At 39.5% G+C, this 14,104-nt stretch overlaps 1 long non-coding RNA gene across 1 annotated transcript in view; it reads left to right on the forward strand.

The window, feature by feature from the left end:
* The window catches only part of LOC117726104, a 29,109-nt gene that overhangs the window by 3,991 nt on the left and 11,014 nt on the right, over positions 1-14,104 (forward strand). Inside the window, exon 2 of the long non-coding RNA XR_004608972.1 lies at positions 710-766. This is a non-coding gene — a long non-coding RNA (uncharacterized LOC117726104). The remainder of the gene's footprint in view (positions 1-709; positions 767-14,104) is intronic.

Here is a 14,104-nt window from a genome sequence, read left to right on the forward strand (position 1 = left end):
TAAATGCCGATATACTCAGCACCTACTCAGCCTCTGTCATGTTTTTTCAAAATCTTTAACCGCTTGAGTTGCTTGTCTGCAAGATTGAACTAGTTCGTAGAAGGACAGTCACACTGCTGCTGCAACACAACAGAAATATGAGAATAGAAATACACTCTTGGAGAACATGTCCATTTAACCCTCCACCTTGCCCAGGTATAAATGGGTCGAAGCTGTTATTGACTTTGTGCTTTAGGGCAAAATAATCAGTGAAGTTTTGTATTACTTTACAGTCTGAATAAACACATGTTAATGTTGAATGGCTGTTTAAATTATATTCTCTGTCTTGTCTGTTTCTTTGCACATACATTTCCTTTATTGTGCTTGTTTAATATAGGGAAGCATAGAATCGTAATAGCTTTTACCCTGATTCAGTCTTTAATATCTGGCAAATTAATCATTACTTAAATATTCTTTTTTTGTATCTACAAATGTAACTCATGGTTAAAAAGAATGAGTAAATTCCAGCTGGTTCTCTGCCCAACAGCACTGACATGTAACAGCAGAAATTGGCTCACTGTGGGACGATAAAGCGCCACACGTCCTGATGAATCTGGGATTTCTACCGCTTTTTCTTAACAGTGCAGGTCGCAACAACGGAGCATGATGTTCTTCACAATTCTTTAATCGGCATTTGAATCATTTTCTGTGTCTTGTGTTTTTGGTGCAGGGCAAGTGAGGACACAAGTAGACGTGAAGCCACAAGACCTCAGACACTGCAATGCAGGTGAGCACATTCATGCTACAACACACACATCCAAGTCCACCAGGCATGTGTACAAACAAAATGGGCAATTGCAAAAATATTGTTTTACATATATTTTCATCTTAAATTCTTTTGGTCACAATCTTACTGAGTATTACTGAGATATTCATTTGATCTAGAAAATCATAATTTCTTAATATCACTGGAGTTTCAAAACAGAAGGCTCTCAAAATCGAATGCTCTTTCTGGGCGCCCTTCCCCAGCTCTGAAATCACGAGTGATAACAAGACGGAAAAAAAGATGATGAACGCTCAAACTGACAATCTCTGTTTATTGTTTTAATACAGCCAATTTTATTTTAACGAACCATAATAAGCAGAATTAGATCTGAGCGACGAGCAGCAGTTTGTCCAGCACACATTTAGTTCACTCAGTGTAGGAGAACGACGCCTGGCTTTAGTTTAGGAGCATCCTAATTATGTATGAGACTTGGAGGGTTTTATGACCATGGATTTTATAAAAGGAGACTTTCTGGGAAGGAATACAATAGTTGTGTGATCATTTTAGATTTGTATTTTAACATTGTGATGTCTTTGACTCTTCATAATACAGCCCACTCATGTTGTATTGTTTATTTGTGAATTTATGCTTTTTAGAGAACTAACTTTTTATTCTATAACGACAGTATTCTGTGTGTAAGGCTTCACTGAAGCCTTAGCATTTAATGCTTGTATCAGATGAAATATTCAACAACCTTAAGACGCTGTCTTTTAATGAAAAGTTTAAAGGGTGCTCGGGATATTTGGGGCCGATCATCACTCGAGGCAGTATTGGCCATTATTATACACTGACCAGTGGCTCTATTTGAAGCTTTCTTTTTATTGTACAGCATTTTTGATTTACCAGTTCCGTCTTCACTGCGAATTTCAAAGCGTCAAGCTGCAAAAGAGCAGTCAAACCTTCTGTACTGTGTGCAGTTTTCATTGGACATGTAGTATTCCTGATCTATTTTCCCATCAACACTGATACATTTGATTGTACTTGAGTACTTATTCAAAGTAATTGTCCCCTTCAGTTAACTAATGGCAATGTAAATTATTGATTGAAACTGTTTTTTTTTTTTTGGTATTTTATCTGAGCCAGATGGCACTAGATCTAATGACGTTGGGTAGTTGAACGTTTAGCAATGTATCCAGCTGCAGCATATAAGCAATAGGTTTTGCATGTAAACCCTCAAGTGTTAAAGTAGTAACTTAGTCAGACATACAAATAAAGGACTGAAAAGTAATGTAACATTGAAATAGCTTCTGTTGTATTACAAAATAACTTAATTTTCTTTCAGTTGTTTTGTGTTTCTACCTAATAGTTACTCGCAAATACAGCAGAAATGACAAAGGTTATTTGAATATGGAAGTAAGAATTGAATAATTCTACTTTAATCTCAAATCTGCTGCACTCATTGTATTGTTCTTTATAGCAAACTGACCACTAACCTGGCTTCGACAGTCCATAAAAGTACTAGTTTTTACATCCATTCTGTCATCTCTGCAGAGTTTTAGCTCATGTGTGACCTCTGCAGGTGTCACTCACCATACAGCATTGCCGACAGACCCAATGCAGGATGTGGGACCACCTACTTTTTTTTTAGAAAAGCCTAACAGTGTACATTTATAAATAAATTCAGCACTAACATATGTCTATATTTACATGTCAAAATAAGTTACCAGAATATTAGATAATACGGTTTTCAGAATGAATTGAATGCTTTTCATGTGTTATTAATGTTTTGTAACATGATGCATTGAAAGAAAAAAATAACAGTAATATAAAGACATTTTATGGCAGATAACTATATCCAACAGTGTTTGAAGGCTCCGTAAAAACAGTTTGAACCCCAAATCACATATCAGCGACCTTGCCGGTAAAATAACAGGTTCAGCAGAGTTTTCACCAGAAGAAATGTTACGCCCTGCTATATATGTTTACAGCTATGACGTTACTGATGAATTCATAGTCATCGTTATACACACTCTCTCGCTCTCTCTGTCTCTCTCTCTCTGTCTCTCTCTCTGTTTCTCTCTCTCTCTGTCTCTCTCTCGACCCCACACTTGCTAATGTTGTACACACGACATACGAGTTGTTGCTTAAAGACTCTTGCTACTAGCATCATAAATTAGTAAATAAATACTTGGTAGCTCACCTGGTATGCATAGGCTGGGCATAGGTGTGGGGGTCACTTTTTCAATACATTGTTGGAAAAACCCTTATTCATGTGGGCTTTCCTTCACATGCTTGATTAAGGAGACATTAAAAGTGGGATGGATCCACATGAAGTGAGACAATCAAAGAGCTTGATGATCTTGGAAATGCGGAAAGGGCCTGTGAATGGAGGAGTCAATTTCTTGGACTGTGCAGGGATGATCAAAGGGCCAAAAGGGCCAAATCGGAGCATCACTTTGCACTCTGCCCTGCGTTGGCACGTTGGACTGGAGGCGAAATCCAGAAAAGGCAACATCCTCAAATTGATGTGAGACTGCAAGACTCTTCCCAGAAACAAGATCAATTTAGATCGTCATTCGGAGACAATGTCTCTAGGGAGTCGAGACAGGCGGACAACATGTTGTTGCACAGCTCGGCTTTGTCTTTGGCTGTGGGTAACTTGGTCAGAGGAATGAAATGAGCAGTTTTGGAAAAACAGTCAACAAGAATGACTGGGTTACCATCAGAAGCAGGCAGAACAGGCAGCAGAAATGTTTGCAAAGAGAGCCGGTATGCGTCCAACCCCAGGATGACGGGCCAGGCACGAGGAGTGCCCCCACTGGAGGACCTGCAAGCGTCAATGAGCGGGGACCAACAGGTAAATAGCAGGACAACCACTGTGAGCTGGATGTTCTTTTGGTCGAATCCCCAACAGACTGCTCCAATGATGGAGTTAGGGAGGATCTCTGCTGGCAGTGTCTTCGGACTGGAACTGATGCAACTGAGCTTCTGGCTTTACCTGGAGCCTGGGCAGTAGGAAAGGTAAGGTAAGGAAGGGAGCTTTGGTGAAACAACGCTGAAACTCTGTGAGCGTCTTCTCAGCCGATTTGGACCAGACGAAGGGAGTATTCTGAGAGGTACGGGCATGGAAGGGGGCTGCCACACAACTGTACTTCCAGATGAAGCGCTTGTAGAAATGGGTGAACCCCAGGAAGCGAAGCAACTGTTTGCAAAAGGAAGGGACGGGCCAGCCTGTAACTGTCCTGATCTTGGTGGAGTCCACCTCAATGCTGCCTGTGACAATGATCCCAAACGAACAGCTGGTTTAATAGACACACTGCACATGTGACACATGTGGCACGTGTTCCTTCTGCATGAGCATTGGTCAGACCAAAAGATACCACCAGATATTTGTGTCCACTTCGTGTGTTTAAAGAAGTTCTCCAGGTGATAAGCAAAAACAATGACCCCCTGGGGCAATTCAAAAGCTGAGGAAATGAATGATGTAGATGGTAGGAAGGGATTTGTCTAGTTTGTCCACATTGAAGAAGCTCTTTAGAGATCTGGAAACTCAGATGCAGAGGAATCACTAGGAGTAGGAGACAGGAAGGACCAGACACAGTTGACAGTATGGGGGTCAACAGTTATTTTTTGGCACGGCAAGGCAAATCTTCGCCACCTCGTGTATTACAAACCTGGCGGCCTGTAACATTAGCGAATGTGTGGCCTATAGAAAGGGAGAGTATGAAGTTAGCAGTGATGCTATAGTTATGACCGTAGCAGTGTAGTGTGTTTTTTGTTTATTTGTTGGTGAATAAATGCTCAAGACCCAAACCAAGTTCCCGCGGGGAAAGCTCAAAGTTAGTGTCCTCAGCCCAGGCTCCCTTAAGATGGACGGATCTTTTAAGGTGGATCAGCTGTTCTCATTCTAGTGACAAGCCGCTTTTCCGAGTTACGTTGGAGTACGACACTTAGTGGTAACATTTGGTATACCGGTCCAGTGTTTGGCTAATCCAACCAATCAATGTGTGTATGTCTGACTAGCCAAAAGATCTGCGACCGTATTCACAAACACTCTGAGAATACTCTCAGAATACTCTGGCTAAGGAGGGATGTAGGAAACAGGGCAACTCTTAGCGAGGAAGGGACAGAAACGTTTACTGTACCGAGGAGGCGGGTAGACCCCGTGCTATTGGGCATAGAATGGACAGTGACATTAAAGTTCCTGAGAATTTTGCCTCTATTCAGACATGGTGTGATTATGAATATTCTTTTGTGTAATGATCATCTGTGTTGAATACATTGTTATCCATTGATCTATCTTAAAAGTAGCCTAGAAAAAGTAAAAAAAGTTAGGCCTACTTTCGCTTACTTTTGCATTTTCACATGCTAATAGTTGTAATTATTTGCTCATGTTTATTTACCGTGCTGGTATTTTGAGTACTTAATCTATTTGATCTTAACAAAGGGATAACGCCACAGCCATTTCATTAGTTTCTCTGATTGCTGGCCAGTCTATATGACTAGCAACGTTGCTCTGTGTTTCATTTACTCACCTTGGAGGACGTTTCTCCGACCTCTTTCCATAATTTTCTCCTCTGCTTAAGACACTCTTATGCCCCTTGAAAGTCTTCCTCTCTAATCCGAACAGGTTTTCACCGTAGGAACCCTCCAAAATGCATTCTGAATAACTTTTCTCTTTACAAGGATCTAGTATTAACTGTAAGGGGAAATTCTTCAAATATGTTGTATAATTTTGTCATTAGTAGGAACTCTTTACTCGGAAGCCTTATGAATACGGCCCCAGACCGTTAAAATTAAAAGTTTGAGTTTACGGAAGGTCAATACAGGCAAAAGTCAAACCCAGAAAGCCAGTAAAGATAAGGCCAACTTATTCAATATGGGTTCGGGTTAGAGAGCAGGAGTCCAAAAGGCAGGAGTTCGTAACAGGCAAAACACAGGCAGGCGGGGAAATGGCTGAAACACTAAGGCAAAAGCTCGGAAGCAATCTGGCTGGGAAGGAATATAAGTGGGCCGGTATGTATATTACTGTGCTGCTGGGAAAATGGGAACAGGTGTGCAGGTGGGCAGGCGAGTTCAGATCATAGGAAATGGCACCGAACATCAGGAGCAGTTGGATTTCAAGATGACAGGAGAGTTTGAACAAGGCAGGAAGAAAAAGCAGACAAGGAAAATGTGTGATACAAGGAATTGGATAAGATTGCGACACATGGAGGTTTGTGCTTTATGCAGCTTCATACTGCATATCTGCAATATTAAATGAATCTCCAAAATATTGAATTTCCTGATCAAGTGAATCCAGATAAGAGCCATTATTATTTAAAGTCAACAAACTCATTTCAAAGCAAACAATTTAGAATCAAACAAATCTAATTATTATAAATAACTTGAAACAGTTGATTTAATTATGTGGGGAGCTGCAAGTCATCAGAAAATAAAATGTAATACATTGACACCCAGTTCAATCTATGAATTTAGACTCCACACATTTACTGGATTGAGATGATGGATAAAGTGACTTTGGCTCATTGGTTTACCTCTCATCACACCCCTTCTTTTGGAATATAACCCCTCATTTGAAAGACCAGCGGATTAGTGGACGTCCGGTAGGCAGCAGGCTTCAAATCAGGTGTTGTCCAGATGTGCTGGTGAGAGCCATCCTTGGGCTCCTACTAATCTCTTATTTGGAGAGAAGAGATGGAACAAGAAAGCCCTCCATGACCTCCAAGAGCCTAATGCGCTTTATACTGTTCTTTTAGTATCAGATAAAGATTTGTCTTTACAGAAACGGCAGTGTTGCGTCATGTTGAGAGTCAAGTGAGCACAGAACTGAGTCTCTGTCCCACAGATACATGCTGTGTTTCATTTAATGGTGGTTTGTTTGGCATTTTGGGAGATATTTTTATCCCAAAGCCTCCCACAGTGCCTTAACTGCCTTCTTTTTTAGCAATAGTGACTACATCTATATGCAGAAGAATATTGTTCTTGTAACCGGGTTAACCCCGTTGTGGGTCGACTCAAATCTGATTTCATAGTTGGAATAGCTTGGGTTAACTACTAATCATCACAGTTACTTTAGTTATTATTTGTTTCCCCCATATTAAGTTCATTATATGGATTAGTCCAATAAGGTTGCTGCTCTTTCATATCGCTATTTATTCTCTCTATTAGAGATCATATATATGTATTCATCTGCCACTTTCCCACTTGTTTTCCTCTCTTCATTTTGTCCTCTGTTCCCCAAGAACAGAATTAAAAAGTATGATACGATATTAGTCAAAGGGACACACTAAGTATTCTTGCAAAAGCCAAGGTGGGCTAAGCAGTGTCTGTTAATCAAGCATGACTTGTGTCATGAACAGGAACAGTTCAGGTCCACTGGCGTCCAATTACTAAGTATTACATACAGGGTAATTATGGGTTAATGTTCAGAGCAGTGTAACAGTTTTTGTGATTTAGTTAGAGCTGGATTACTAAAGAGGTGTAAGGTAACTTTATATTGTGTGTGTGTGTGTGTGTCCATGAAGGAGAAGTAATGAAAGTAGATGGTTGCTCTCAACCAGACAACCAGAATGAACTGTGCAATGGCTAAAAGAATCTGTCTCTCTGTCTCTCTCAGACTGGGGGCTGCCCTGCCTCCACAGAGCGCTCGACCGCTGCTGCATTGTGGCCCGGGGCCTCATTTGAATGGGCCTTTAGTATTTTGTGTGAACAAGTCAGCGCCATTTGCATTTGTTCCAGTCACAAAGGTTTAACAGGTCAATAGGGACTCCCTGGCAGAAAACTAACACGCTAGGGTACCTTCTTTTTTTCCCTCACTCGCGTCTCCTCGCTGTGGTTGTCAGGCACCCGGCTGGCTTGTCCTGATCGTATGTAACCCAAGCCGGTGGTGCATATACATGTGTGTGCATATGTTTCAGGACACAGCAGGGAGCAGGGTCAGAAAATAGGAGCTGCTACTCTCCAGGCTGTCCTTCCAAAGGTGTATTTAACATACAACTTATAGCAGTAGCTTGTTTTAGTGGCAGAGAGGGTTTGTTTTGCATGTGTGTGTGCGTGTATGTCTGTAAAAGAAAGTAAAAGCAGGTACTTTCCTTTCCACATACTAACCTGCACATTTGCGTCTGCAGGCCTGCAGAGTTTGAATTCCTGATCCTGAAGTATTTACAATCAAAATAAAATGGTGTGGAACAGCACTTGACGATATGTGGGAGCTAATTGCACCTCAAAAGTCTCGCTGCAAGTGTGATGGCAGGATAAATGACCATTGTGGCATTTACACAGTGATAAAGTAACACTTTGCTTGAAGGGTTTTTAGTGTTTTACTTCTCTTTCTGGCAACTGCACACATTATGTAAAAAAGTATCCTGTTTCATATTTAGAAGCAAACAAAAAATGTTATGGCATTGGTAGCATTCCTATTGAAAAATATTGGGAGCTGTTAGCTTCGATATGTCAAACTAGCTTTGGGCTAACAGTGCACATATCGTTTAAAATGTTGCACACTTTGCAACATGCACTTTTTCAATGCAGCGACTGCCAGAACAGAAAATATTTCGATTCAGTTTCTTATTAATGTTATTTGCCATATAAGAGCTTTTAATTGGTCATGTTTAATACTTACTAATTTGTCTAATTACTATCTTGCTCATTTGTGCGGAAATCCTACACCCAGTATTGATCCTTACATTGTCAAAACATTTATATGCCAGCAGGCTTATTTGAGGAGAACATCGAGAGAGAACAGAATATTGTGGCATTAAAGATGTATTGGGATTTGGAAGAAGCAGAATTTACTTTTTATGGAGTATGTGCTCTGTTACTCATGTGGCTGTGTTGGGGCTTTCAAAATCCAAACCAAACAGCACAATCTTTTTTTTTACCAACATAATGCTTAAATACGTAATTATATATTTTTTAAGTTAACTTATAGTGGGCTAATTGCTGGTCCACAGCGTTTCCATCCACATTATTTGAGTTTTAGGTACAATCGGGGCAGCAGGGTTCTCCTCATAACAGACAGGTGTGCTGCTGAAGAGTCCTCAGGTAGGAAAGCTCACTCTGGGTCAGAGTGAATATGCTGTAAAACTGTAGTTGTTTGACAGCTGCCTATTGTTTGTGTATATTTTTATAATTGCGAGGAATTACACAATATCACACAATCTCCCTCGGCCTCTTTTATCTCTTTTTCTATTTACAGCGTGGCTTTATCAAAATGTAATCTTTGGCAAACAGCGTGACACACAATAGATATTTACCACAGTGACATTGCCCTGAAGAATTCTTTGTATACACTGTCTAGTGCAGAATGAAACTCAATGCCCTATTCAAGGTCAAGTCTTTGAGCAGGCGTATGGATTTTCTCATTCGTGTGATGGTAGAATCCACATCAGCGTAATCCTACACATTTAAATAAACTTGCATTATTTGTGATTGATTATATGAAATTGAGCATGTAAAGCTCAAGAAAAAAAGGATAGATTTTTTCAATATGTATAACAATGTATAGTTTATGCCTTAACACAGGTAGGAAGAGTAAATTGTATCAAATATATGTACACAAACTGTGTACACATGAGAAAACTGAGAAAAAAAGCATGTTCCTACCCATGAGTCTCTTGCTTGTGAAGATCTGAACCCCCATGTTAAATATCAAGCATTAGCTAGTTTAATCACTGCGTACACTAACATGTACACTATAAGGGACTTGCCTTAGCGACTTGGCACACGTAGCATAAATATAGCAGAGTATACACACAGACACAGTGTATATAGTAGGATACAGAACTATGTACACATAACACAACTGTACATACATGTACTTACATCTAAAACTCACACTGGCTGTATTTATATCAAACGTGGTCTTGAAGAGCATTTTACTGGGCTATTTGGCGGAGGAATAACATAATAAATGGCAGACCTGAGTGGGAGGCATGCTTACAATTGCTCCTGTCATGCTGATCTCAGCTTGCCTGGCTACAGCGCCGTGGTCTGCCGTGCCTGTTCCGATTGTTTGTGTTGAGCTGTGTGACCCCGTATTTGGACATTATCTTTCAAAATGTGCTGCTTTCGAGCCCCAAGCAAAGAGCCCGGCGTCAGGTGCTACAAGCTGCTAGCTAGGCCTGTAGCCAGCCCCAGAGAGCCAGACCTGGCAGCTCCGAGGCTGCGACGTGTGAAACGCTACACACAAAGGAGCTCGCTCCATCTGTATGCACCCTACATAGGCAGGCTTTTGTTGCAGCCGACAGGCACATGACTGCTAGCATCTTAACCCCTGAGAGCCAGCGTCTCGATTCCCCTCTCGCCAAACTACGCACTGCAGCAGACACCACCGTGAGTTCATGATTTGAACACTTGATTTAAGTTTATTAGTGATTTACACATTTGGGATTTCTGTGGACATTTTCATTCAGTAAAAAATCAGAAAATATATTTAAAAAGACGAGTATAATATAGATATCACAGTATGGTTTTAGTTGAATATGTAACAAATGTATGTCTAACAAATGTGTTGGTGTTCAGGCAAAATGAATGCTATACATTGTTTGAAGAATTGGATCAGGGTTTCATTTGTAACAAAGATTTGGGGTTAATATCGAGGTCAGCTATGAAAAGGGAACGCCCAGAGGACAAAACAAAAAAGTGTTTAGTGTTTTCACATGAATTATATGTAAAAATATGCAGATTAATATTTTCTGCGCCACTATAGATTTACAACACAATAATTATGCAGATCACAGGTCGGTTTGTTTTCACATGTCAGCTTTAATTGCTTTTTCTGTTTAATGCAAGGCCAACTGATGGCTGCTTATTTCTATTTACTTTTTGCAGAAAGTTGTCTGGACAGTTCAGAAATGAGACCGCTGACTCTCACTGGGAGACGCCTCTGTAAAATCCAATTAAAGATAAATCACCAGCATCGAGACTTGATGGCTGCGACAGTAAGGAATAGTATAGAATAATAAGAATAATTCATTTTTCAATTTTAGCCTTCTATGTGTACGTCTTGAGTAGATCATTAAGTTGCACGTACACACACACTTTCTTTGTCTGGAAAGGATTTTCTTATTAAACCAACGTGAATCATTAATAAAGAGAAGTTGATAGAAATTATCTTTGAAATTCAGAACCTTTCCTTGTGAATGTCCTGCTCTCATAAATAGAAACTGCTGGTTCCATGTAGACATCGTGTTACCCTGTGTAACCCAGTCAACTCCAGACGTGTGCGTGCATGTGTGTAAAGCCTGGAGCATGCGCGTGCACACTGGTGCGCAATATGAAATCACATAGAAACACTCAGATTTGGAGGGTTCCTGAACCCTTTACCATCTGAGTGGGACACGGGTGACTTAAACGAACATGCCGTCACTCAACAGATAAATGCCAGATTTTTGTAAATAAGAGGGAAATAAAAAGAAGGACAGAGAGGTTGCAGTTAAAATAAAGCATGGCCTCTCATCAAGCCCCCTCCCCCTCCTGCACCACAACCTTCTACGTATGAAATGTGGGTGTACGGTCCGGATGGGGGCTGTGGTCCGAAGGGCTCCTATCTGGGCCGAGCTAGGTCAATCAGGCCCGTCCACGCTGCAGTGGCTCAGTGACGTGGCATTGAACTAGAACCAACAGCAGGTCCGAACCCTTTAAAGAGGTGGTACCAGTCCCTGAGAATGCCAGAGACCTGCATGTAAGCTGATGTTTGATCATAGCTGCAAAATAATCATTTATTAATGCGGGATGGACCCCGAAATGTGAGCAATGATCCAGGGGAGGTGTGTGTGTGTGTGTGTGTGTGTGTGTTTGTGGGTTAGGAAGAGGAAAGAGGAAAGGGGAGAGGTAAGTTTCAAATATCAAAAATGCGTCTGAAAAAAAAAGTGTAATTTATCCTTTTGACCTGTCTGCAGTTTAAAATGTGCCTTTGTTTATTTGCATTATAAATAACAATGTATTGCAAAGAATCGGTTTGATCAAAATATTTGAGCTGAAAAGTTGCACCCTTGAGAAGACATTTTTTCTGTATCATCTAGCCAGAATATTTCTATGCCTTAAAGAATTTAATGCAAGCTCGAATACGACCAAGGTAGCAAGGATTGCAGCAATAGGTTAAATTTGGATTGAAAGTTTGCAATCCTCCACATTCTTGTTAGAAATCACAGTACAAAAAGCCCTTTTGCCAATGAACAGAGTGGCGTTTCTTTGTTCCCCGCTTTCAGGTCCTTGTAATTACGTTGTTTTAATATCCCCAAGATGAGCGTTGTGCTCTGTTAACTAAATTGGAAACCAAACTTTGCATATAAACCTGACAGTGGCCTAGAGAGGGGACTCTCATGGTTAACTAAAAACACGATCCCTTTACTTTCATGAGAAAAGGACTGCTAAAAAGGACGGCCTTGTGAAGCTGTCAAAGTGCTGCTTGTTTGCAATTTATTGTCCGTTGTTGGCTGTTTTTAAAGTCAGGACACTTGTCTGCAGCGAGTGCAGATCCATTTTGTCTGTCCTCTTTTCCAACCTTTGCTCTGCTCTGCTACCGAAAGGGCTGCCTCCATATGGAGGAGCTGGGTCTTCAGAGGTGAGTGGCTTAATGATTATCAAAGAAATGCATTTGAATCAAAGTGCTGCTTCAGTGCTCTTGATAAGTGTGAGTTGTGTTCGGAAAACACTCAAGAACGCTTTTTTGACCTTGCAGGCTTTTACCACTTTGTTTATTTAAAGTCTTAGTCAGCTTCTTTACCTTCTTGTGTATACGTAATATAAAAGTTTCAAAAATATTTTTTAATAGCGTGATGAAAATGTATAATGTATAAAATACTTCAGTTTGTGAAATAAAAAAACAACAACTATAATATCTAAGCAATTTACAATAATGATAGCTGCATTTGAAAAAGATGACCTTTTAGTTCCACATTCAAAATGTCTGAAAGGTCAAATTATTTTGTACATGTAGATGGACGCTTATTTTCTCGATATTATTGTATTTTTAGAATCCCTCCTTTCTAAAATGATTTAGAGTTTCATAAGAATGTGACATCTCGGAGAAAAGCCTTCTCCAAACACTTTTAATTTCACAAACTGAGAGAGAAAATCATCTTTCATGTGTAAGCGTCTCCAACTGAGCCTGTAGCTTTAGTAGTTTATACAATTGCCATATTGTAATTTTAAGCTATAATTATAATGTGTTTTTAATAATATTTTGTCATGATGAAAAGGCTGAAAAGAAGTACACTCCATATTCAACTTTGCCTTATTACTTATTACTTAGTTCAGTTTATGAAGAGAGGGCAAAGTGACATTTATTAGAACATTCTGTAAGACAGAAGGCATGAAAAACTAAATTATCATAATGTTCTGTTAAAATATACAGAATCTTTTCAGAAAAAAAATGTACATTTCTTCATGTGTCCCTTTTGGAAAATCTTGCATTTTCTTTTCTTTTATTAGGTGACATTGACATTTAGAATTGGAATAGGATTTTCAACTTTGTCTTTTAGACAAAGCCTTGTATTCAGTAGAGTCATTTTTTAAACTAATTAATTAATTAATTTTAAATTTTGATCCATGACTGAAACATGTGCCTCCTTTTTTACTTCAGACTGCAGGTTGTTCTGGCCAATTATTAACAACATAATCTTTATTTTAACTATATATGATGTATACATTTGGTTTCTCCTCTCCTGTTATTCTAATATATCATATATCATATATATATATATATATATATATATATATATATATATATATATATATATGAATTAGTAAACACTGTAATGGTTCAGACTTTTTCTTCTCTCATTCTGGATTGAAATAATTATATTTCATACTGATTGTGAACTTGGAAATAATTGAAATTCTTTATTTTTCCCCAGCATCTTTTGCGCAAAAAGAAGAAATTGAAATTAAATATGATGTGAATGAATCAAATAGAATTAGAAGCTGCAGTATATCTGCCCACTTGGACCCTCGTCTCTCACAGACGGCAAAGGGTTAACTTTTGTATCGGTTTGGTCCCAAAGTGAATCAAGGAATTCATATCCATATCGCATTCAGTCAAGTCATTGCAGCTTTCTGTTTGGGCATTTGATATATGAATGAAGTAACTTTGCCTTCCATAGAGAGACCTGTTGTATGACGCACAGTGTTTGTGGAGCAATGTGGGAAGTTAGAAACAGTGTGTGAGTGACTGCATCACTGAGGCCGCCATGTTGTCTCCTCCTGTCCTCCATTTTGTGATTCTGCCTCTCGGCTCTGGATCACCTGCTTTTATCGAAGTTTAACCAAACTCTGTTTTTATCAAAGCGGGGAAAAAATACATCTATTGCTTTCACATGATATTTTGATGTACATTTTATTTTTTCAAAGACC

This window comes from Cyclopterus lumpus, chromosome 23 (assembly GCF_009769545.1).
Source record: "Cyclopterus lumpus isolate fCycLum1 chromosome 23, fCycLum1.pri, whole genome shotgun sequence".
Lineage (NCBI taxonomy): Eukaryota > Metazoa > Chordata > Actinopteri > Perciformes > Cyclopteridae > Cyclopterus > Cyclopterus lumpus.